General features: G+C 41.4%; 3 pseudogenes; 1 reads left to right on the forward strand and 2 right to left on the reverse strand.

Annotated features, from left to right (window-relative positions):
- Positions 1–13,333: 13,333 nt before the first annotated feature.
- On the reverse strand, positions 13,334–13,456 carry LOC146011504 (5S ribosomal RNA; annotated as a pseudogene).
- Positions 13,457–18,365: 4,909 nt separating this feature from the next.
- Positions 18,366–18,488, reverse strand: LOC146011505 (5S ribosomal RNA; annotated as a pseudogene).
- A 3,816-nt stretch (positions 18,489–22,304) lies between these two features.
- LOC146011506 (5S ribosomal RNA) lies at positions 22,305–22,427 on the forward strand (annotated as a pseudogene).
- The last annotated feature ends 2,776 nt before the right edge of the window (positions 22,428–25,203 follow it).

A 25,203-nucleotide genomic window follows, 5' to 3' on the forward strand; every position in this document is an offset into this window, starting at 1 on the left:
TCGGGGGGGGGGGGGGGATAGTTATGGTTGCCACTAGGGATGGCCATTGACCGTCGATGATTCAAAATCATCGATGGTTTACGGCCAATGTCGAATACTTTTGCCATCGATCGGGGAGAACCAGATGGTTTCCCATACTTGACCAAAAAAAGGATTGCCCACATCATGATTGAATCTCTTTTGATTATAGAATTTTTAAATTAAGTTCTTAGATGAAGAACATGTGTTGTTGTGAAATACCTGTAGGACCCTAGTGTGTTTTAGGATTTACTGGTTTGGACCTTCTCACTGTGCTAGCTCTTCACGTTGATTCTTCTTTCCCAAGTCATAGCAGAGAGCCAGGTGGTTTTCCCACAAATACAGTAAATCACAGAATAAGGGTGATATGTGATAGGGTTTAATTTTTAGTCATGTGCATTTTTGGTCAAAAATGGGTCAATTTGCATGCTTTCTGCAAATCGCACATGTAATAGGGTGCAATTTGTGGTCGAAATTGCACATTTGACCTGTTGTAAAATTTTACATTGGTACATGTGAGGGTGTTTGTAACAGTATGAAGTGGTTGCAGTATGTCCCTAGGAACAGCACCAGATCATACTTGCCTACTTTTGAAAACAAATTTCAGGGAAAATATAGTTGGCAGGAGAATTTTGCCATTGAGGGGGCGTGTCAGGCTCCACCCAAAGGGCGTGTCTAGTTCCATATAAGGAGAGATTGTGAAAAGAGATTGTGAACGTGGCACCTAGAAGCGTGGGTGTGTACTGCTACATCTGAGAGGAATATTTTAAAATGACTTATATCCAAATGTAGATGAGCCCCAAAGCAGCTAGTAAGAGCTACTGGAAAATGGCGCTGATGATTCAATGTAAATATCTGTCTCTAATTCTGTTTTTACCCCAAAAATGTAGCAGTGTAATGTGTTCCAGGTGAAATGAGGGAGATTGCTAGACTAATGAGGGAGAGAGGGAGATTGCTGCTATTTCAGGGAGTCTCCTGCAGAATGCAGGAGGGTAGGCAAGTATGCACCAAATCCAGGTCCCTAGTAGGCTCCATGCTGCACATATGTACAGTGTGAGGGTGGTCCTCCCTCCCTGATCAAGAGGTGGTGCAGCTTTTTTAGGCTGAACTGCACAAACAACTTGAACTTATAGGAGCAGGTGAAATGTGATCTGGAGCCTTTTGCTGGTAGCAACTATGCAGTGCCTGGGCTGCAAACATGAATGTGTTTCCTGCACTTTTTTAGCCACAGACTTCTCTCTGATTTCATGGTCACTCAGGATTACACAAGCCACTCTCTCTAGGCATTTAACTCAATTTCTATATGCCATGAAGAAGCTGTGGCGTACATATATATCACATTCCCACATTGTGAGTGGCAGGACCTGAAGGTGGCTTTCTATTGGCTCTTAGCATTCACTAATGTGCTGGGAGCCATTTATTGCTCCCATATTGGGATATGGGCACCTCACACAAGAGGGTATGTGTCACATGACATGGCGGGCACAGTACTCACCTGTCCGTGTCCGCCCATGGTTGGCATGTGTCTGGCGATTTCCCAGGACAGGCGCGAGGTGACGGATCATGGTGGCCTTGTGAGTGGCGGTGGGGAGATCTGGAAGTGTATTGGTTGTCGGTGCTGGGAGGATGGTGCCACCATCTTGGTTCAGTGCACCTGAGTGATTGGGCCAGGTTAGCGTCTTTCCGGCCTCTCTGTCCTTTTAGCCAATGACAGCCACCCTCTAGCTATATAGGGACCCTGCCTGGGCCACTGGATCCTTAACTGTGCCGTGGCACCCTGGGGTGCCTTGGGGGACTCGCAGGGGTGCCCTGGATTGGTGGTCCATGATCAAATTTAAGTTGTTTATGGCCAAGGTAATAGCCAAATTGTGGAAAAACATAGATGAATCCTGATCATTTCTACATAACTGACCCTAAGGATGAGCTATAAACTAGAGATGTGCAAGTTCGGATTTACCCGGAAGTCAAAACGGGATGCTATTGGCTATCGGCTGTCACATGATTTGGAGTCAAAACATGTGACAACCGATAGCCAATAAGAAAATCCAGGTAAATCCGAACCTGCACATCTCTACTATAAACACAATTTTATGAACTTAATATTTTTTTTCTGACTTTCTTAATGAGAAACTTTTGGTCTAGGGGTACCAAGAAATCTTTCTGTTACTCTGGGGTGCTGTGATTCCACAAAAGTTTGGGAACCCCTGGCCTTGGCTAATCTGGGTCAGTACAAAAAGTCTTTTTTTGTTAGTCCTGGCCCCACCTTTTCTAATGGCAACCCTTTACATGTGTAGTAGATGTGTTTAAAAACATTAGATTATGTCCTAATAAGCATGTTTTGACTAAAACAATATCTATAAATTGTAGGCTTGCGAGCAGGGCCCGCCTACCTCTATGTCGGTTTGTTTCTACCCAGTTTGTTCACTGTTTTTTCAATTGTAACGCGCAACGGAATATGCTGCACTATATAAGAAACTGTAAATATCTAAATAAATGTACGTCTAGCAATTCTTCCACTTGAATCTGGTGATACAGTATGTATTTGTTGCAAAGAGAACCATGTCAGTCTTGCTAGGGTTTGTTCATTGTAATTTCTACTAAACTTAGTTACTATTTTTGTAATAAATCATGTGTCAGGGTTTTTCACAACATTATTGTAACCATTTACATATTTTTGCTGCTTTTTGTCGCCCACGTTAATGCAGGTGATTCAGGATATGGGTGTCAAACTTGGCTCATGCCACCTCTGAGAAATCCACAAGGCCCTGTACAGCAACAATATAATGCCGCACACATTGCCATTCGCAAAGTTGTGGAATGCATCTTTGGGGCGGTGAAAGGTCATTTCAGGCATTTGGACTGGTCATCTGGAATACTACTACCAATCAGCAAAAGTGGCGATGATCGCCTAGAATTACTGCATGCTTCATAACATTGCCCTGGTGCAAGGCAATGCATACCATGAAGATATTCCAGCAGTCATGGAGGAGGGGTGGGGTCCTGGGCAGTGGCTTAACTATAAATTTTGCTCCCCCCTGCCAAAAGTGCCTGATTGGCTAATAGTTCTGGGTGGTCTACTCTCACTGTGCCCTCTAATATTTGTATGTTTATTCCTATCTTTCCCTTACAAACATGGGGGTCTATCTGGAAGTGCTGCATATATGTCCCTCAGTACACTGTAGGGGTTGTTTATTATATATATTATATATAATATATACAATATATAATATACAACACCCGGGTGTTTGGCTAGGGGATGGGGGCAGCGGGCAGTGTTTACCTGTTTGCTAGGCTACAAACATACTCAGGTCTGAATCAGGCCCATTATTATACCTTGATTCTTTTCTGTCTGTGTGTAACATGTGGTTAGTGAAAGGCATGCGTGTATTCTGTGCTGTGTTACCAGATGTGTGTGGGATTTAGTTTATACTGAATGCTTCCTGCTGTCTTGTTCCTCTAGTGAGATGGTGAGCTTGTGTTTGGGGAAAGTTTTTAGAAAAAAAAAAATGCCTCCCACGTCAGCCAAATTAGAAAGCTGCTTATCATATCTTTTTAAATATGGTATTTATCCACATTAACTTATTATGCATAACACATTAGGTTATTCAAATAAGATGACATCAGAAGTCCTGAGGCATCATACTGCAGACTCTATGACAGCGACACGATTTGAAAGGTATGGGGGTAGTTTGACTGTTACCTCCATATATACAATCCATAATGAGCTGCACTCGGACGGCTTGTAATAAAGGGTGTTATTCTGGTTCACACGCAAAGGCAAATTCACTCTCTAATGGACAAAACCATGTGCACTGCACAGAGGCGTAAGCTCATCCTTGATGCCCGGAGGCATGAAAAAGGTTGGTGCCCCCCCCCCCCCCCCCCCCCATTGATAGACAGCTAGAGAGAAGAATGCCAGGGGGCATCAGGAAAGTGAGGAAATGAGAGGGGAGAGCGAGATAGTGTCAGGGATAAAAAGTAAGGGGAAAGCGAGAGTGCCAGGAATAGAGAGTGTGGCAAGAGAGAGAGGGGGGGGGGGGGTCAGGCAGAGAGAGAGATAGAGGTGTCAGGCAGAGAGAGGGATGTCAGGCAAAGAGAGAGGGGTGTCCGGCAGAGAGAGAGGGGGGGGGGGGTCAGGCACGGAGAGGGGTGTCAGGCAGAGAGAGAGGGGTGTCAGGCAAAGAGAGAGGAGTGTCAGGCAGAGAGAGAGGGGTCAGGCAGAGAGAGAGAGAGGGGGGTCATGTGATTATCCCCTTCGTCCCTCTCTGTATCCATCCCTGAGTAGCACTGTCCCGCACTGGCTGCAGAGTCTGCTGGTGCTGTCACTGGCTCAGGCCCCTGTCTCTCCAGCAGCAGCCAATCAAGTGATAAGGAGGGGGGGGGGGGTTTCCGCATACAATATGGGTACTGCTGGGCAGCACCTCTACAAATGAGTGTAACATAGGGGGCAGTGGAGTCAGTGCCCCCTTTAAGGCTGGTGCCCAGTGGCAGATGACTCCATTGCCTCCGGGAGTTCCGCCACTGGCACTGAAGGTGGGGTTGATGTAACGTGCAGAAAGTTAGATTTGGGTGTTATTTTGTTTCTGTGCATGGTAAACACTGGCTGCTTTATTATTACACTGCAATATAGATATCAGTTTGAAGTACACACCCCACATGTTAAATCAGCCCCACCTGCAGTGCATGTGGTTTTGTCCATTAGAGAGTAAATTTGTCTTTGCAAGTGAACCAGAATAACCCCCCAAGACATAGACCCAATTGGTTATATCAACCTTTCCTAGCTTGCTCTGAGGTGTTCCCACAAAAGACGCCGGTGTAGTGTTCTGTCAGTGGTCGTTCTGACATCTGGCAGGTGCAGGCCGCAGTCCTACCGACGATGCTATGTGCAAGAAAACCAGTATCTTCTGCACATTTTTCCAGGATTTGGAAATTGTATGTGAAGTGGTGTGAGCGATGGGGGTTCTCCCTGTCTTATCGCCTGTCTCGTCTCTGCCTTTTCCTACAGACAGGCCTCTCCGGTGGTCTGAGCTTGGACTCTTTGAACTTTCCAGTCTCTTCCCTGTCTATTTTTTTCCAATGGTGTTTGGCCATCTCACCAGTGATTTAGATGTTTCTTCAAGGGGTTCCTCGAATCTAGCCTCCATTTGTTCCTCCTACGGAACCTTGGGACTTGAATTTAGGCTTGGATTTTCTCCATTCAAAGACTTTTGAACCTTTGGAAACCATGGACATTCCTGGAAGACGGTAGAGGCTTTGTCATGCCACTCATTTTACCTGGTGTTTAATGCAGACAAAGTGGAATGATACACTTGTTTGGCCTTTCTTCCAAAAGGAGGTATCAGCATCCACATCAACCAAACTATTGTGGTTCCAGTTCTCTTGGGAGACTATTCCTCATCGCAGATTCTGGACGTACTATGGGTGCTGAAGATCTATGTGAAGCAAACAGCTCAATACAGAACTTCTGATGCCCTGTTCATATTATATGTTGCAGCAAAGAGAGGATAGCCCGTGTCAAAGTAAATGCTGGCTTGTTGGATCAGACTGGCAATCCAGCCGACATATACTGTATAGACTAGGCTCGCCCTGTGCAGGGTTCAAATTTGGCCCGCTCAACTCATTCAGTTGGTTCTGGACAAGTTTGTTCTTCATACACTGCTGCCATGGGTGCTTCTTTTACTCAGCTGTGCCATGTAGCTACCTGGTCAGGACAGAAAAATTTTGGGCACATTTACCATTTTGATACTTTTCAGACTCTCAGTTTGGATGTTCTGTTTGGCAGGTACTGTACCTCTACGCAGGGTGAAGGCTCTGAGTCATCCCCACTGTCTTGATTCTCCAGTGTCCCCTAGTGGATGAAGGAGAAAACAGGATTTTGGTACTAACTGTTAAACTCCTTTCTCTGATTCCACAGGGGACACTGGACACCCACCATGCACTAATTGCAAGTGCTGTTGTTTCATTTAATATTTTTTCTGTTGTTTTTCTCCTCTTTCTCTAGAATTTTGTTTTTACATCTCCTTGGGATCAGATTTTTAACTGGGTTGGATTGGGTGCATAGAAGGGGAAGAGCCAGTCACATAAAGTGCTGGCTCCACTTATCCACCTGTCTATGCTCCACTGTCTTGAGTACCACAAATTCTGTTTTTCTACATGCTGCACTACAAAAATGACAGAAACAATTTATCCTCCTTCAGTCGCACCACTGTTGGAAGCTAAGGGTTGGCCAGTTATTCACCCATTGTCCTCTATAGAATCACTATGCAAATCAAACCCAGGACAATGTACAGGTATGCAGCCAACCCTCATAAAGAGTCCAATATGGCCAGTAACAAAAAAGCATAAGGGCTACATTAAGAACCAGTCAACCTTTGTGCATCTGTTTCTCTAAATGGTTTGGATCATTATTTTACATTAAAATGGCCACAAATTACTCCAAAGGAGCCTTTTCTTCCAATTATGCATATTTCATTTCTAATGAAACAATATTTGTAAGCTTTTTACTTTCTTTAACTTTTTATTCTTAAAATCAGCTAAAAGTATTTTACTTTTGCCTACAATCATACTTCTACCATGCTTTCCCGATTATAAGAAAATGTCTTATTTTTTTTTTTGGGGGGGGGAACAAAAAAACATCATAGGGCATATTTTCGAGGTAGGGCTTCTTTTAATTAACATTTACCAAATCAACATTATGCCCCTCAGTCCTGCCATCATTTCAAAACAACTCCTGTTTTCCTTCCGCGGTTTTCAGCCTCTCCGCCGCTGCTGTCACTCCGCTCCCGCCTGTGTACCGTACAGATGCCGCTTGGAGGGTGCGCGATGGCACCATGTGCAATGCTCAATGCATCCCTGGGACCAGGAGGCTTCAGCGGTACTAGGGCTGCAACCGTACTGCAGCAGTATTAATTTCTCTATTTCAAGCAGGGCGGGGGTGAGGGGGATAGCGGGGGTGGAGCTGGGAGCATTGTACCAGTAGTTTAGTGCAGGGACTCTGGAAAATGGGGATTTCAGTAGGGCTTATTTTCGGGGAAGGTCTTATTATCAAGGAAACGCGGTATATGATTTTGATAACAAAATTGTAATTTTTCTACAGTCCAGAAAGGTCTCCACACTTTTGAAAATTCACATACCCCCCTCGCATGCCCTGAGAATACCGCGGATTGGATTGACCCCTAAAAATAGTGTTTCTCAGGGATGCAAATCTCCCAAATAAAGTGTTGTAAATATAAAGAACTGTAATTACTGTAATACAGATATGGTAACAGCCATAGGCGTGCGCAGCCCATTTTATTAGTAGGTGCACAATTGGAGGGGCATTTCTATACCACCTACTGGGCGTGTCTATCACTGCCCACTGGGCGTGTCTATCACCGCCTACTGGGCGTGTCTATCACCGCCTACTGGGCATCAATGCAAACTAAATTATATTAAAATACAGTGTTGGCAGGAACTTACACAGATGATTTATTGTGTCGCCTCCCCCGCCCCGGCGATCATACCCGAAGCTCCCCTGCCGCCAGCCGCCATTCATAGTGACGAAGGAGGCAGGCTCGGGCATGGTCGTCGCAGCTCGGGGGGACTCGGGAGAGTTCAGGCACCTGAGTCCTCCCGAAGCGCCGTGAAACATCCCCGAGCCTGCCGCCTGTGTGATGACTGACAGGCAGCAGGGGGAAGTGGCAGCAGGGGAGCTAGCTTCGGTGTACTAACCCTGGAGGGGAGGGGAGGGGGGGGGGAGCAGAGGTGAGGGGGGGAGCGGAGGCTTCCTAATATCTGTGGTGGGTTTTGCTGGGGCAGGATAAACCTGCCCTAGTAGGTTTGTCCTGCCCTAGCAAAACCCACCACTCAAGGGGTTAATTGCTCCTTTTTCTCCTATGAATAAAAACCTAACCTAGCTTGCTTGATCCTAGGAGGAACACTGCAGGCAGCCAGGTCAGGACTCACGCTGGCTCCTGCTCAGTGCGGATCATTCACTGCCGTCTGCCTCAGCCAGGGCGCGTGCTGCTGCTGGGCTTGCTCTCTCAGGCAGCAGGAGAGGACGGGAGCGCGGGCAGGAGGACGGGGAGCGTGGGCAGGAGGACGGGTGTGCGCTGCAACGTCACCACGTCACGCTAGCGTGTGTGACGTTTTTAGAGGCGGGTCCGGGGGCTAACTTGAATGGAGCCCACGGCCCGTCCGGCGCTTCCAGGCTGGATATCGGCAGCGGCGGCGGCAGGCAAGTAAGATTGTCCTGACCTCCGCCAGCTAATGGTGCTGCTGACTGCTGAGTATTTTGCGTGCAATCGTGTGGGGGGGTGCCTGTGCACCCCCGGCACCCCCCGTGCGCACGCCTATGGTAACAGCACTATGTATTACCATTTATAGTACTTATGTATTATCTCGGCGAGTGCAGCGAGCCCCGCAAGGGGATGCGGATTACTTTACATGTATTCTGAGTCCCCTCGCGGGGCTCGCTGTGCTTGCCACGCTTCGGGCTAGGTGGCTCGCTGCTCTCGCCACACTATATAAAATCAACTCCATGCGTAGTTGGATAGTGGGGGTATGAAATCACCCATGGGTGACTATACAATTAAAAATCGGGTCTTTACAATGAAAAATCGCATTGCATGAATTGTATGCCAATATATTAAATGCGATGCGATGGAAAAATCGGGCGCCCAGATATTACATAAGTACCCCATTTATTTATTATTTATATAGTGCATACATATTCTGCAGCACTCTACAGAGAATATTTGAAAACTCAAATATCCCCCATGTCCCAGTGGAACTTCCAATCTATACTTACAATCTATATTCACTATCACATGTACACACACTGACATTATAGGATACATTTGTTGGGAGCCAATTAACCTACCGTGGAGTACCTGGAGGAAACATGGGGAGAATATACAAACCCGCACAGTTAAGGCCAGGGTGGGATTTGAACTCATGACCTCATTGCTGTGAGAAAGTAATGCTAACCATTACACCGTCCGTGTTGTCCTGACTAGTACAAAAATACTGGTAGCAACACACTGGATAAAAATGGGTTCTTTTCAACAAATCTGAAAATGTTTGTAGAAATATTTGTGCATGGAAATATCAACTATGTATCAAAAAACAGGTCAGTAATTTTATGTGGTCACAAAAAGTGAAAACATTCTGGCCTGATACACATTGAGGTTATAACCACAAGCTCATCTTGAACTCAGTAAATGTCTGTATATTCCACATCTCTGCCCCACTTATGGCCCAGTATGGCCATACAAATGTTGAGAAATGTTGATATTGTGCTATAAAGTATAACATGTTTCCATTAATTTAAATTGATCCTTTAAACTATACACATAGCAGTGGCAGCCATTATAGAGTTGATTCTCAGTTGAAAGCAAAGCATAAAAAGCAATTAACGTTGCACCTGAACTAAACATATTACAAGTTACAAATGGGTACAAATATTATTATTTTTTGCATGCAGGGCAAATACTGTCTGCTTTTGTATATAGGTAACACCTCACAGGGTATAACCTGTGTCACCCTTTAGACATATTGAGTACAGACAGCGGGACAAATGGGGTTAACAGTATCACCGGGACTAGTACTCCCTAGAGGGGCAGAACTTTAGGAATTCTATGATTGACAACTCATGAACGTGAGGCCAGAGGAAGGCCTGATTGGATGGCATGTGGTGGCGTAAAGAGAAGGAGGGCAGATGTGACGAGAGTCACGTAGTGCATAGAGAAACAAAGGAAAGAGGAGCAGAGTGCGTACTAGCAGCATTGGAGAGAATGGCAACATTGGAGAGAATGGCAGGACAAATCCTAATAGGACAACTAATGGGTTCAGCCATTCTGTGAAGTGATATCGTGGCCTCCTAAAAAGGAAGTGGAATAAATATTGAAGAGTCTATCTATAAAAGCCTTACAGAATTGGAAATAAAGCTATTTGGAAGGAAAAACAATCTGGATAGACAATGAAAGACTACGCTCTTTGCTAGCAAGAGGCATTAAGGGCATTTCAGACCATCGACCCAGAGGAAGCTAAAAACTCAAATGAGATGCCGACATTCCAATTAATAAAAGGGACATCAAGGTAGATTGTGTGTGCCCAACTTAGACTACTACACAGACAGATGACTCGAAAATCATTTTGGACTTCAAAGAAGCCACAATTGTGGTAGTTGTTACACAAATAGAATGTGAAGAGGAATACCCGGAGTTACTAGGTTTTAAAACTCCAACACCTCAAGGACAGGGACAGAACCCCTTCCCAAAACAAGGGTACTTGGTGACACAAGTGTAGAACGAAAAGTAGCCCCATAATCTGTGATTAAAAAGGAGCATCATCACCCTGCTTGTACAAGGGAGTCTTTGCTCCTGTTGGCGCTTCTACCTGTATCAACAGTGACTCCCTTGTACAAGCAGGGTGATGATGCTCCTTTTTAATCACAGTACCCAATGGGGCACTTCCTTTTTTGTATGTCAGTTGCGCTTTATAAAATTAGCACACTTTTACATCCATGTATATATATATGGTCTTACTGTGTTGGTCACATTTTTAACGATTTATCACGCAGCACGCCTCCAAAATGAAGCACTCAGATTGCAGATATATTTTTATAATGAATTTACACGGTTTTTAACAATGTCTATATTGTATGTTTTTTCTGTAGTGCAGGCTCTGACGACGCCGCGTTACCATAGCGACTGAAGACGCCAGGGACCTCCAGTACCCGCCGGAAGCCAGTGAGGAAGACGGAAGTGGTCACAGGAGAGTTCCGGCGACGGAGGACGTGCGGGAGCGCGGCGGGGAGGAGACATGCCGGTAAGTTGTGTTTAAATTCATTATGTTTTGCACTTGGCTTGTTATCCTGACGAAGGAGCCACGAGCTCCGAAACGTAGATCAATTAAAAAGCTTCACTGCTTCACGTTTTTCAAAGTCTCCGAGTGCCGCCCGTTATTCTGATATCTACAAGGAGGCATCCCCTTCTCCGGGAAGGCAACGGGGCAGGAAACCCCTCCAGTGGGGGCATCAGGAGTGCCGGGGACCACACTACTTGTGTATATATATATATATATATATATATATATTTACTTGTTGCAGGGCCGGGCACAACCTCAGAACTTGGTTGCTTAGCCGGGTGCCCTCGTCGGGGTAAATGTAGACTTCTTTGGGGATAGACGCGGCACTCCAGACGTATGTGAACTTCAAGTTTTCTTTATTGAGTAAACAGCAATGTTTCAATGCAACAGCATTATGGAGCCTGATGATAATGCTGTTGCATTGAAACGTTGCTGTTTACTCAATAAAGAAAACTTGAAGTTCACATGCGTCTGGCTGGACTCCAAGGAGCAAGCACACCTAGTGGATACTTGTTTCCTCTGTTTGACATTTTGGAGGACTGTTTTATTACACCAATAAGAAGTGGTGATCTGTAAAAATTCTGTATAGGAGGGTGCTATTCCTTACCTCTAAAAGCACTGGTAACAGAAGATTCATTTTGAGTAACAACACATTTGGAATAAATTTAAATATTTTTAAGTATAACATCCAATTCTTTGGAATAAGCACACCGGCATAACGACCATCAGCCAGATCTTAGCACTCGGAGTCTCAATATGATTGACCCATAATCATTTGAATCTAGTTAATTTTATTGCTGTAAAGATTGCTAAACCCCTGATGAAGTCACTCAAGGCGATGAAACGCGTCGGTTTCTGATTGCAGCTCTTTCAAAATAAAAGAATAATACTCTTCAGAAAAAAGAAGCTACAAGTGTTTTCATTATTTTATTATTACAGTTGTTTTAGTATGACATTACATTTTTAGGGTGCTAGAGACACTATTGTGGTGATATATATATATATATATATATATATATATGCATTTAATAAATGAAGATGCGGCGACTGATTGCTCTAAAAATAGTAAATACTAAGTGTGCTGGTCCGCACTTTAGGAAGCCAAATAAAATATCTTATAAAGGTGGTCTAAACACGGTAAATGAAAATATCAATAAAAAAATCAATAAAAAAAGTTTCTACTATGGATAAAAAATGTCAAGAGGTGCGTATAAAAACATATACATTTATTTAAACAAAGTAGACAGCATGTTCCTTTAAAAAATATATATAGACAATTAAAAAATTAAAAAATATATTCTAACCAAAAATCGTATAAAGTGAGATAAAAAAGAGTAGCTTAACTTATAGAGATGAGACAGGAGGGCTAGTGAGTCCCAACGCGTTTCGTCCTTCTGACTTTATCAAGGGGTGCAAGTAGACTGAGGCCAGACCTATATTTATACTGATACATATCCTGTTTCTAGAGTGACATCACTTCCTGTCAATAATTAATTACATACTGAAAAACGGGATGAAAGACAATACCTGTAATTATCCCCTATGCCTTATAAGGTGGGGCGCTATATTGGTAATACAATAAAACAAACAGATTTCATATACATAAAGTAAGACTGCTAAAAAAGCTAAATTGGATGTGTGAGTGGCACTTCCGCCACACATCCGGTGTCCGGGTAGCGCTACTGCGCATGCGCCCGCGTCTCGTTCATAGAAATGCCAGAGGTCCGAGAGAAGTACTCTTCTGCGCTACTGCGCATGCGCCTGTGACGTCCGGGATCTCTAGTTGTTAAGGCGACGTCTTCAGACTGTGTCCTGCGTCTGTATTCTCCGTTAGATTAACTACACAGTTCTTATTGCGGCGGCCATTTTGATGTAGACTGCTGGTCCTTTCATATGCTCAGGACTTGCGGTGGCCATTTTCTAAGCGCTTTTTCTTATGGCAATATAGAATAGGAAAAAAAGATGAGAAGAAAAGATGAGATACGTAAATAGACTTATAAAGACAAGCTGTATTACTGGCATATGCGATTCATATGTTAAGGTGACTGGTCAGCGGGCATTAATCATTTCCAGGTATTAACCACATTAAATACAGGATATCCAAGGTGTGGATAATGAAAGTGACAAGTGCACTAATTATATGGAAATTGAGCGTTTTTAAAGTGACAGGTGCACAAAGTGATAAGTGCACAAAGTGAGCAGTGCTTTATGATTTATTTAAATAATCAATTAGTGTATTGAAGGTGATAATTTATAAATAATTCAAGGGTACCAACTTAATTATAAATTGACTTTATTTAGTGAATAGCTAGTCGCTAAGAATGACATACAGTGTTTTAAGTATTATAATAATATACAGTGTTTAAGAAAAATATTAATAATAATCTACCTAGTGATATGTAACTCTCCCTCGGATACCGCAATATATTATATTATATATGTAACAACGACCACAGTTCACCGGCCTAAACTACAGCACTGAATTTTCCCGGGTGGTCTCCCATCCCGGTACTAGTCCAGCCCAACACTGCTTAGCTTCCAAGATCGGACGAGATTGGGCGTATACCAGTAATGTGGTGTGACTGTAGCAGCGTGAACAGGTCAGATGCAAAAACTTCCGAATCAGTGGTTCTCAAGGGAGGGTATTCTAAAGTGATGGTGCTTGGTGAGAATTAAATAGAATTAAAAGGGTGATGCAGGGATGGCGGCGAATAAAAAGATAAAAAGATATGACCTTATAAAAATGGGGCAATTTCATAACTTTCATTAAAACCGTCTGGATGCATGGTTTTTAGTTCAAATATCCAGAACATTTCTCTTTGTGAAAGTTTATTGGCTAAGTCGCCTCCTCTGGGGCCCAGTCTCACGTGTTCGATTGCCTTGAAAGTAAGTCCTTCTGGGTTGGCATCATGATGAGTCTGGAAGTGTTTGTAAATCGCATGGGTATCCACTTTGTTCTTAATGTTCCTACTATGCTCTTGTATACGTAGTTTGAGAATTCGTTTCGTTTTGCCCACATATTTTAAGTGGCAAGGACATTCCAGCAGATAGATCACCGAAGTTGTATTACAGTTTGTGAAATCTTTAATTTTGTATTCCTTACTGGTATCAGAGTTCGTGAAACTTTTCCTGTTTGGGTGTACATGTTTACATATGTTGCATTTGCCGCACTTATATGTTCCTTTGCACTTAGGTCCTGATGGGTTCTGGTCATTTTTTGCGGTTAGAAGACTGGGTGCGAGAATGTCCTTCAAGTTTCTGGATTTCTTGAAGATTAATGCAGGACGTGGGGGGAGAATCTCTTTAAGTATTGGATCCATTAAAAGGATATTCCAATGATCGTTCAATGATTTTCTTATTTTTGGTTCATGTTGGCTGAAGGTGGTTATAAAGGCTGTAGAGTTATTCTTTTCATTTGGTGCTGTTTTATACTGCAGGAGTTCCTCTCTGTTTGTGTTTTGAATTCTTGATGTTGCTTGTTGTAGTATATTTTGGGGGTAATCTTTTTCTTCGAACCTTTTCTTATATACTTCCAGTTGTTTTGTACACTCATCCTCCTTACTGCAGTTCCTCTTTATCCTGTGGAACTGGGAGTAAGGGATATTTTCTTTCCACTTCCGTTGGTGGTTGCTTTTAAAATGTAAATAACTGTTGGTGTCCACTGTTTTGACAAAATTGAGTGTGTTTACTGACTTATTTTCCCCTTGTAGTATGAGGTCCAGGAATTCAATTTGATTTCTGTTGAAATTTGATGTGAATTTTAGGTTCAGCTGGTTACCTCCTATGTATTTCAAGAATTCTTCAAAGGTTTCTTCCGTGCCTTCCCAAACAATTAAAATGTCATCTATATAACGTTTATAAAATTTGACATTATTTTTAAAAACGTGATTGGTGTGGATAAAACGTCTCTCCCAGCTCCCCATAAAAAGATTCGCAAAGCTCGGAGCAAAAGTTGTCCCCATTGCGGTCCCGCATTTTTGTAAAAAGAACTGGTCTAAAAATTTAAAATAATTGTGACTTAAAATGAATTTCATTGCATCACATATGAAGGTTTTGTGGTTCGGATCCAGTTCGGTATCTTCTTCAAGGAATTCTTTGCACGCGTTTATTCCCATCTCATGATCTATACAAGTGTAAAGGGACTGGACATCAATGGTTGCCCAGTTAAAGGAATCGTCCCATTCAAAATTCTTTAAAAGGTTTAAAACTGTAGTGGTGTCCTTTAAAAATGCCGGTAATTCTCTTACATATTTACTCAGGAATATGTCCACATACTCAGAGAGTCCGGATGTGAGGGAGTCAATGCCTGCCACAATAGGGCGACCCGGTGGGTTATCTAGAGTCTTGTGTATCTTCGGCAGGAAGTAAAAGATGGGGGTAATGGGATTGGTCTTCATCAAGAACTGGTACTCATCTTTTGTGATAGTGTTGCTCCGAAGGCCCTGTAGGACTAAAGTGCGTAGTTCGTCGGTAAAAGTTTCCGTGGGGTCCTTCTTGAGTGCCGTGTATGAAGATGCGTCCCCCAAGAGTCTCTTGGCTTCTTTCTCATAATTTTCACGGTCCATAATGACCAACCCCCCCCCCCTTTATCAGCGGGTTTGAGGACTAATTCCTTGTTATCTTTGAGTGTTTTGAGTGCTTCCCTCTCCTTGTTAGATAAGTTCTTCTGTTGTATCGGTTGTATATCATTTTCACATAAGTCCTTTTTAACGAGATCAAAGAAGATGTTGATGTGGTTACCCTTGGATTCGATCGGATAATACTTTGAAGTGGGTTTCAACCCTGATTTGGACCTATTATCGTAGTTACTTATTGCCGCGTTTTCTTTTTTCGCAAAATGTCTCTTGAGTGTTAGTTTTCTGACAAACTTGTTCAGGTCTATGTAAGTTTCAAATTTGTTCATTCCGCCAGTTGGTGCGAAGTTGAGTCCCTTGCTTAGTAGTGATGCTTCCGCTGTTGTCAGGTCATGTTTCGAAAGGTTAAAAATCCCTTTAGGTTGTGCCGTTATTGTAGGTTTCTTTTCTTGAGGTCTCTTCCTCCTTCCGCTCCGTTTGCCTCTTCGTCTGTTAGTCTTCGTTTGAGTGGTGATGCATGTTTGATGTTCTCTTTCAGATTCGTTCTTAGGTTTTCTCTGACTCGGGTGGCTGTGTCCGATGATAAAAAATTCTCCTGTTCACCTGTAGATCTTAATCTCTGAAGAGGTGTGAACCTATTCTGCAGTCTGATGGTCGGTGTATGTGGAGATCCGTAATTCTGATTGTGGGATCTTGATGGTCTGTTGTAGTTGGTGTGGTATTTTCTTGTGTCATTCCTCGCTTGTCGGGAGTTGTCTGTAAATCTACTCCAATTTTTGATTTTTCCTTGGTCGTAGTCGCTCTTGTCTCTTGCAAATTTCTTTTCTTTATTTCTTATTACTTCCTCCTCCATTCGCTCTATCTTCTTGTTAAGTACTATTTCATTTTCTTTAAAGTTCACCTTGTCTTTGTATGTGTTCAAGTTGGTTTCTTTAGATCTAATTTCTTCCTCGAGTGTCTGTAACATTTTCTTTTTTTCCTCAACTAGTAGTTGCATCAAGTTGAGTGAACATGTGTGTAGGATAGCGTCCCATTTCTCCACGAATGTGTTATCCGTGTTACCGAATGTGGGTTGTTTTGTGATCCTAAGGCCTCTGGGTACTCTGTTGACAGAGATGTACTGTTCCAGTCCCTTAATGTCCCACCATGTTTTCATTTCTTTCGCCAAAAGTTTTTCCATAGCCCAGAATTTGTCATCTAGGTCATTCGTGTTTTCAGTTTCCACCATATGTTTGGTTTCATTAAATATTCTCTGACACCAGTCATTTCTTTTATTTGTACGTTCGTTTATCCCAAACATACTTTAACTGGAGAGGGAGTTCACCAGGCAGCCACGCAAGTAGTACCAGAATTTATGTAAACAAAGAATGAGTGGCGCCACTTGTGTACCCTCAGTCCAGGCACCAGGTATCAATAGGCAATATCCCCTTCAATTCAGGGGTGTCAGCCAATCTTCAAGGGTAAAAGTAATGGTAAGTTACTTGGAGTAAAAGGTGTGCATTTAATAAATGAAGATGCGGCGACTGATTGCTCTAAAAATAGTAAATACTAAGTGTGCTGGTCCGCACTTTAGGAAGCCAAATAAAATATCTTATAAAGGTGGTCTAAACACGGTAAATGAAAATATCAATAAAAAAATCAATAAAAAAAGTTTCTACTATGGATAAAAAATGTCAAGAGGTGCGTATAAAAACATATACATTTATTTAAACAAAGTAGACAGCATGTTCCTTTAAAAAATATATATAGACAATTAAAAAATTAAAAAATATATTCTAACCAAAAATCGTATAAAGTGAGATAAAAAAGAGTAGCTTAACTTATAGAGATGAGACAGGAGGGCTAGTGAGTCCCAACGCGTTTCGTCCTTCTGACTTTATCAAGGGGTGCAAGTAGACTGAGGCCAGACCTATATTTATACTGATACATATCCTGTTTCTAGAGTGACATCACTTCCTGTCAATAATTAATTACATACTGAAAAACGGGATGAAAGACAATACCTGTAATTATCCCCTATGCCTTATAAGGTGGGGCGCTATATTGGTAATACAAAAAAACAAACAGATTTCATATACATAAAGTAAGACTGCTAAAAAAGCTAAATTGGATGTGTGAGTGGCACTTCCGCCACACATCCGGTGTCCGGGTAGCGCTACTGCGCATGCGCCCGCGTCTCGTTCATAGAAATGCCAGAGGTCCGAGAGAAGTACTCTTCTGCGCTACTGCGCATGCGCCTGTGACGTCCGGGATCTCTAGTTGTTAAGGCGACGTCTTCAGACTGTGTCCTGCGTCTGTATTCTCCGTTAGATTAACTACACAGTTCTTATTGCGGCGGCCATTTTGATGTAGACTGCTGGTCCTTTCATATGCTCAGGACTTGCGGTGGCCATTTTCTAAGCGCTTTTTCTTATGGCAATATAGAATAGGAAAAAAAGATACGTAAATAGACTTATAAAGACAAGCTGTATTACTGGCATATGCGATTCATATGTTAAGGTGACTGGTCAGCGGGCATTAATCATTTCCAGGTATTAACCACATTAAATACAGGATATCCAAGGTGTGGATAATGAAAGTGACAAGTGCACTAATTATATGGAAATTGAGCGTTTTTAAAGTGACAGGTGCACAAAGTGATAAGTGCACAAAGTGAGCAGTGCTTTATGATTTATTTAAATAATCAATTAGTGTATTGAAGGTGATAATTTATAAATAATTCAAGGGTACCAACTTAATTATAAATTGACTTTATTTAGTGAATAGCTAGTCGCTAAGAATGACATACAGTGTTTTAAGTATTATAATAATATACAGTGTTTAAGAAAAATATTAATAATAATCTACCTAGTGATATGTAACTCTCCCTCGGATACCGCAATATATTATATTATATATGTAACAACGACCACAGTTCACCGGCCTAAACTACAGCACTGAATTTTCCCGGGTGGTCTCCCATCCCGGTACTAGTCCAGCCCAACACTGCTTAGCTTCCAAGATCGGACGAGATTGGGCGTATACCAGTAATGTGGTGTGACTGTAGCAGCGTGAACAGGTCAGATGCAAAAACTTCCGAATCAGTGGTTCTCAAGGGAGGGTATTCTAAAGTGATGGTGCTTGGTGAGAATTAAATAGAATTAAAAGGGTGATGCAGGGATGGCGGCGAATAAAAAGATAAAAAGATATGACCTTATAAAAATGGGGCAATTTCATAACTTTCATTAAAACCGTCTGGATGCATGGTTTTTAGTTCAAATATCCAGAACATTTCTCTTTGTGAAAGTTTATTGGCTAAGTCGCCTCCTCTGGGGCCCAGTCTCACGTGTTCGATTGCCTTGAAAGTAAGTCCTTCTGGGTTGGCATCATGATGAGTCTGGAAGTGTTTGTAAATCGCATGGGTATCCACTTTGTTCTTAATGTTCCTACTATGCTCTTGTATACGTAGTTTGAGAATTCGTTTCGTTTTGCCCACATATTTTAAGTGGCAAGGACATTCCAGCAGATAGATCACCGAAGTTGTATTACAGTTTGTGAAATCTTTAATTTTGTATTCCTTACTGGTATCAGAGTTCGTGAAACTTTTCCTGTTTGGGTGTACATGTTTACATATGTTGCATTTGCCGCACTTATATGTTCCTTTGCACTTAGGTCCTGATGGGTTCTGGTCATTTTTTGCGGTTAGAAGACTGGGTGCGAGAATGTCCTTCAAGTTTCTGGATTTCTTGAAGATTAATGCAGGACGTGGGGGGAGAATCTCTTTAAGTATTGGATCCATTAAAAGGATATTCCAATGATCGTTCAATGATTTTCTTATTTTTGGTTCATGTTGGCTGAAGGTGGTTATAAAGGCTGTAGAGTTATTCTTTTCATTTGGTGCTGTTTTATACTGCAGGAGTTCCTCTCTGTTTGTGTTTTGAATTCTTGATGTTGCTTGTTGTAGTATATTTTGGGGGTAATCTTTTTCTTCGAACCTTTTCTTATATACTTCCAGTTGTTTTGTACACTCATCCTCCTTACTGCAGTTCCTCTTTATCCTGTGGAACTGGGAGTAAGGGATATTTTCTTTCCACTTCCGTTGGTGGTTGCTTTTAAAATGTAAATAACTGTTGGTGTCCACTGTTTTGACAAAATTGAGTGTGTTTACTGACTTATTTTCCCCTTGTAGTATGAGGTCCAGGAATTCAATTTGATTTCTGTTGAAATTTGATGTGAATTTTAGGTTCAGCTGGTTACCTCCTATGTATTTCAAGAATTCTTCAAAGGTTTCTTCCGTGCCTTCCCAAACAATTAAAATGTCATCTATATAACGTTTATAAAATTTGACATTATTTTTAAAAACGTGATTGGTGTGGATAAAACGTCTCTCCCAGCTCCCCATAAAAAGATTCGCAAAGCTCGGAGCAAAAGTTGTCCCCATTGCGAGACCTCAAGAAAAGAAACCTACAATAACGGCACAACCTAAAGGGATTTTTAACCTTTCGAAACATGACCTGACAACAGCGGAAGCGTCACTACTAAGCAAGGGACTCAACTTCGCACCAACTGGCGGAATGAACAAATTTGAAACTTACATAGACCTGAACAAGTTTGTCAGAAAACTAACACTCAAGAGACATTTTGCGAAAAAAGAAAACGCGGCAATAAGTAACTACGATAATAGGTCCAAATCAGGGTTGAAACCCACTTCAAAGTATTATCCGATCGAATCCAAGGGTAACCACATCAACATCTTCTTTGATCTCGTTAAAAAGGACTTATGTGAAAATGATATACAACCGATACAACAGAAGAACTTATCTAACAAGGAGAGGGAAGCACTCAAAACACTCAAAGATAACAAGGAATTAGTCCTCAAACCCGCTGATAAAGGGGGGGGGTTGGTCATTATGGACCGTGAAAATTATGAGAAAGAAGCCAAGAGACTCTTGGGGGACGCATCTTCATACACGGCACTCAAGAAGGACCCCACGGAAACTTTTACCGATGAACTACGCACTTTAGTCCTACAGGGCCTTCGGAGCAACACTATCACAAAAGATGAGTACCAGTTCTTGATGAAGACCAATCCCATTACCCCCATCTTTTACTTCCTGCCGAAGATACACAAGACTCTAGATAACCCACCGGGTCGCCCTATTGTGGCAGGCATTGACTCCCTCACATCCGGACTCTCTGAGTATGTGGACATATTCCTGAGTAAATATGTAAGAGAATTACCGGCATTTTTAAAGGACACCACTACAGTTTTAAACCTTTTAAAGAATTTTGAATGGGACGATTCCTTTAACTGGGCAACCATTGATGTCCAGTCCCTTTACACTTGTATAGATCATGAGATGGGAATAAACGCGTGCAAAGAATTCCTTGAAGAAGATACCGAACTGGATCCGAACCACAAAACCTTCATATGTGATGCAATGAAATTCATTTTAAGTCACAATTATTTTAAATTTTTAGACCAGTTCTTTTTACAAAAATGCGGGACCGCAATGGGGACAACTTTTGCTCCGAGCTTTGCGAATCTTTTTATGGGGAGCTGGGAGAGACGTTTTATCCACACCAATCACGTTTTTAAAAATAATGTCAAATTTTATAAACGTTATATAGATGACATTTTAATTGTTTGGGAAGGCACGGAAGAAACCTTTGAAGAATTCTTGAAATACATAGGAGGTAACCAGCTGAACCTAAAATTCACATCAAATTTCAACAGAAATCAAATTGAATTCCTGGACCTCATACTACAAGGGGAAAATAAGTCAGTAAACACACTCAATTTTGTCAAAACAGTGGACACCAACAGTTATTTACATTTTAAAAGCAACCACCAACGGAAGTGGAAAGAAAATATCCCTTACTCCCAGTTCCACAGGATAAAGAGGAACTGCAGTAAGGAGGATGAGTGTACAAAACAACTGGAAGTATATAAGAAAAGGTTCGAAGAAAAAGATTACCCCCAAAATATACTACAACAAGCAACATCAAGAATTCAAAACACAAACAGAGAGGAACTCCTGCAGTATAAAACAGCACCAAATGAAAAGAATAACTCTACAGCCTTTATAACCACCTTCAGCCAACATGAACCAAAAATAAGAAAATCATTGAACGATCATTGGAATATCCTTTTAATGGATCCAATACTTAAAGAGATTCTCCCCCCACGTCCTGCATTAATCTTCAAGAAATCCAGAAACTTGAAGGACATTCTCGCACCCAGTCTTCTAACCGCAAAAAATGACCAGAACCCATCAGGACCTAAGTGCAAAGGAACATATAAGTGCGGCAAATGCAACATATGTAAACATGTACACCCAAACAGGAAAAGTTTCACGAACTCTGATACCAGTAAGGAATACAAAATTAAAGATTTCACAAACTGTAATACAACTTCGGTGATCTATCTGCTGGAATGTCCTTGCCACTTAAAATATGTGGGCAAAACGAAACGAATTCTCAAACTACGTATACAAGAGCATAGTAGGAACATTAAGAACAAAGTGGATACCCATGCGATTTACAAACACTTCCAGACTCATCATGATGCCAACCCAGAAGGACTTACTTTCAAGGCAATCGAACACGTGAGACTGGGCCCCAGAGGAGGCGACTTAGCCAATAAACTTTCACAAAGAGAAATGTTCTGGATATTTGAACTAAAAACCATGCATCCAGACGGTTTTAATGAAAGTTATGAAATTGCCCCATTTTTATAAGGTCATATCTTTTTATCTTTTTATTCGCCGCCATCCCTGCATCACCCTTTTAATTCTACTTAATTCTCACCAAGCACCATCACTTTAGAATACCCTCCCTTGAGAACCACTGATTCGGAAGTTTTTGCATCTGACCTGTTCACGCTGCTACAGTCACACCACATTACTGGTATACGCCCAATCTCGTCCGATCTTGGAAGCTAAGCAGTGTTGGGCTGGACTAGTACCGGGATGGGAGACCACCCGGGAAAATTCAGTGCTGTAGTTTAGGCCGGTGAACTGTGGTCGTTGTTACATATATAATATAATATATTGCGGTATCCGAGGTAGAGTTACATATCACTAGGTAGATTATTATTAATATTTTTCTTAAACATTGTATATTATTATAATACTTAAAACACTGTATGTCATTCTTAGCGACTAGCTATTCACTAAATAAAGTCAATTTATAATTAAGTTGGTACCCTTGAATTATTTATAAATTATCACCTTCAATACACTAATTGATTATTTAAATAAATCATAAAGCACTGCTCACTTTGTGCACTTATCACTTTGTGCACCTGTCACTTTAAAAACGCTCAATTTCCATATAATTAGTGCACTTGTCACTTTCATTATCCACACCTTGGATATCCTGTATTTAATGTGGTTAATACCTGGAAATGATTAATGCCCGCTGACCAGTCACCTTAACATATGAATCGCATATGCCAGTAATACAGCTTGTCTTTATAAGTCTATTTACGTATCTTTTTTTCCTATTCTATATTGCCATAAGAAAAAGCGCTTAGAAAATGGCCACCGCAAGTCCTGAGCATATGAAAGGACCAGCAGTCTACATCAAAATGGCCGCCGCAATAAGAACTGTGTAGTTAATCTAACGGAGAATACAGACGCAGGACACAGTCTGAAGACGTCGCCTTAACAACTAGAGATCCCGGACGTCACAGGCGCATGCGCAGTAGCGCAGAAGAGTACTTCTCTCGGACCTCTGGCATTTCTATGAACGAGACGCGGGCGCATGCGCAGTAGCGCTACCCGGACACCGGATGTGTGGCGGAAGTGCCACTCACACATCCAATTTAGCTTTTTTAGCAGTCTTACTTTATGTATATGAAATCTGTTTGTTTTATTGTATTACCAATATAGCGCCCCACCTTATAAGGCATAGGGGATAATTACAGGTATTGTCTTTCATCCCGTTTTTCAGTATGTAATTAATTATTGACAGGAAGTGATGTCACTCTAGAAACAGGATATGTATCAGTATAAATATAGGTCTGGCCTCAGTCTACTTGCACCCCTTGATAAAGTCAGAAGGACGAAACACGTTGGGACTCACTAGCCCTCCTGTCTCATCTCTATAAGTTAAGCTACTCTTTTTTATCTCACTTTATACGATTTTTGGTTAGAATATATTTTTTAATTTTTTAATTGTCTATATATATTTTTTAAAGGAACATGCTGTCTACTTTGTTTAAATAAATGTATATGTTTTTATACGCACCTCTTGACATTTTTTATCCATAGTAGAAACTTTTTTTATTGATTTTTTTATTGATATTTTCATTTACCGTGTTTAGACCACCTTTATAAGATATTTTATTTGGCTTCCTAAAGTGCGGACCAGCACACTTAGTATTTACTATTTTTAGAGCAATCAGTCGCCGCATCTTCATTTATTAAATGCACACCTTTTACTCCAAGTAACTTACCATTACTTTTACCCTTGAAGATTGGCTGACACCCCTGAATTGAAGGGGATATTGCCTATTGATACCTGGTGCCTGGACTGAGGGTACACAAGTGGCGCCACTCATTCTTTGTTTACATATATATATATATATATATATATATATAGCGTTAGTCCAATGAACAGGCAGAGGCACTCAGGAGGTCTTTCAAGATAAAGCAATCTTTAGTGGGTGATCCAACGTTTCGGGGTTAGCAAACCCCTTTTGTCAAGGTGTACAAAGTGCAGTGTCAAACAACATACCTTAACCCCTTACCGACACAGCCTGTTTTTGCCTTCCTGACAGAGCCCTTTTTTTTCAAATCTGACATGTATCACTTAAGTGGGGATAACTTTTTTTTGCTTTTACTTATCCCAGTGATTTTGAGATTGTTTTCTCGTGACACATTGTACTTCAAGTTAGTGGTAAATTTTGGTCGATACAGTCTGTGTTTTTTTGTGAAAAATACCAAAATGTCGTAAAAAAATTTAAAATTTTGCAATTTGCAAAATGTTAAATCTTCTGCTTGTGAGACAAATAATCATACCACTCAAAATAGTTAATAACTAACATAGACCATATGTCTACTTTATGTTTCCATCATTATTTCAACCTCCTTTTAATTTTTTTGGACACTAGGAGGATTAAAATTTGAATAGCAAATTCTCAAATTTTCAAGAAAATTTCAAACACTGATTTTTTTAGGGACCAGTTCAGTTCTGATGTGACTTTGAGGGACTTGTATGTGAGACACCCCCATAAATGATGCCATTTCAAAAACTGCACCCCTCACAGTATTCAAAACAGCATTTTGGAAGTTTGTTAACCCTTTAGGTGTTTCACAGGAATTAAAACAAAGTGTAGGTGAAATTTGAAAATTTAATTTTTTTTGCAGATTTTCAATTTTAATACATTTTTCTAAGGAACACATTAGATTTTACTAGAGAAATGTGACTAAAAATTGATTCCCCCAATTCTTTTGTTTTCATAAATATCCTATATGTGGCCCTAGTGTGCACGATGACCAAACCACAGGCTTCATAATAGAAGGAGCACCTACTTGATTTTGGAGCCTCCTTTTTATGAGATTATTTTTTAGGCACCATGTAGGTTTCTAGGCACCATAAGATGCTAAAAGTTAGGAACCCCCCCACAAGTGACCCCATTTTGCAAACTACACCCCTCAGGGAATTCATCTAGGGGTATAGTGTACATTTCAAACATCCAGGGGTTTCACCAATTGTGGTACAACTGGGCTGTGAAAATGAAAAATTACATTTTTTTTACACAAAAATGCAGTTCTGG

Source organism: Crinia signifera, chromosome 6, assembly GCF_055691185.1.
Source record: "Crinia signifera chromosome 6, ASM5569118v1, whole genome shotgun sequence".
NCBI lineage: Eukaryota > Metazoa > Chordata > Amphibia > Anura > Myobatrachidae > Crinia > Crinia signifera.